We start from the raw sequence: 1918 nt of genomic DNA, 5'->3' as shown, positions 1-1918 counted from the left end.
AAGTCCCTGCCAGATTTTATCAAAATCTTGCCAGAATTTATGTGATTTTCAGAGAAAAAAAGAAATTTGTTTAGACTACGGCAATATGATATTAATTTTGTGCAATCACTTGACATATGAAGTTTGTGAGATACTCAAACTCGGCTATGGCCTTTATATTTGCGCCACTTCTGGTGAAATATGAGAAGAATAATGAGAATGTTTCACTGTATATAAAAATCAAAGTCAGAGGAATGGCAATGATTTTTGGTATTGTGATGTAAAGAGACAATCCTCTTCTCAAACCAACTTCAATGATTGTGAGAAAACCATCGAAGATAAAGAAAATTGTAACCTCCCATCTAGTTCTGGTCTCTGTGATGTAAACATGGAGTTCATGCATCAATCTAGAAACTATAAATTCCAACCATATTGAAACTACTCATGCCGAGAAAGGACGTTCCTTTGGATTAGCTTATATTTGTTGGTTTACTGCATTTTTCTTCTATAACCTTTTGTGGGTATTCTAGCAAATGTTCAGGATTGGATAATACACAAATGGGCACATATTTTTTGTTACAATGAGGTTCCATATTTTTCCCAAAACTCTTCCAAGGATCTAGAATGATAGGGTTTGTTGAAATGGGGTTCTATTTCTTCTCCTAAACAAACTTTTGCAAGAGATGATAGGCTTCCAAGAAAGATACCCATAAACAAGTAGAGATGCACCCCATAGAGTAAAAGTATCACATTACAAGGAATATGAGTCTTGAATCTGAGCACTGATAAGAGGCATCCTTCTGATATCACTTTCATCAAAGGTGTCAACTTTGGAGGCTTCGTATCAAAATTTCCCGCAGAATTGAGTTGGCAGACCTAGATTGGAAAAACAACGATGACCATGAAATGAAAGAGATTCGACCTTTCATGTGGATTTACAAGAGGACCCACTTAAAAGCACAACATTAGCATCTAGAAATAGTTTATCCAAACGAATGCAAATGCAATGATTTGTCTCATGTGGGAGCTAGAAAACTGCCATGGAAAAGTTGTGTACATGGCAATGACGGAAATCATTGCAAGAAGGCGAGGAAATCCCTTGAGAATATTTGAGAGAGCATAAAAGGAATATTTTATCCCGCATAAGATACTCACCAGAATGGTCATGTTTTTCTATCCTTCTAATTCCAACTGCATCTACTGTTATTTGCAACATAACGCTGACATTATTAGCATTCAACTCAAGACTTGGAAAAAAGAGAATCGCCAAGCTTTTGATATCCATAACATATATATACTAGCACAAGCACATTTATACTAGTAAATGTGGTTGATATATGTCAAAGGCATATAAATTAATATTACTACTATTAACAATTAATATTTTTTAATATTAATTAAATAATAAATTTAATAAAAATTTATTAAACAAAAACTTAATATCAATATAAATATGCTTAATATTAATATAAATATAAATATCAATATAATAATAATTAAAATTATTTATTAATAATGTTTCATTAATTAACTAATTATTATTATTATTTTATATTAACTAATAATGCTTTAATGATATTTTATATTAAAAATAGTTATATATATATATATATATATATATATATATATATATATATATATATTTAATAATTTATAGTAATTATTATTAATTAATTAAACTCAAAGATTTATAACCCAAGGACTAATATTAAAAAGTCTATAAATAACATTATACCCAATGAATATGAACCCTTAGATTAATAAAACTCAATGGATTGATATTATAAACCCAAGGGATTTATACTAAAACCCCAAGGGATTATAAACCCAAGGAAATAATATTAAACCCAAGGGATCAATATTATAAACTCAAGGTATAAAAACCCTAAGATAAATATTATAAACCCTAAAACAATCATGGTTAACCATGATTGATTTT

The 1918-nt window shown here is 29.4% G+C and overlaps 1 pseudogene; it reads right to left on the bottom strand.

Annotated features, from left to right (window-relative positions):
* Window positions 1–505: 505 nt before the first annotated feature.
* LOC149139001 (putative long-chain-alcohol O-fatty-acyltransferase 4) lies at window positions 506–1146 on the bottom strand (annotated as a pseudogene).
* Between the last annotated feature and the right edge of the window lie 772 nt (window positions 1147–1918).

This window comes from Pinus tabuliformis, chromosome X (genome assembly GCF_031772625.1).
Source record: "Pinus tabuliformis cultivar Carrire ecotype Pingquan chromosome X, CPIR1, whole genome shotgun sequence".
In the NCBI taxonomy this organism is placed as follows: Eukaryota; Viridiplantae; Streptophyta; class Pinopsida; order Pinales; family Pinaceae; genus Pinus; species Pinus tabuliformis.
Note: the sequence above shows the minus strand (reverse complement) of the source record. Positions and strands in the feature narration are given on the sequence as shown.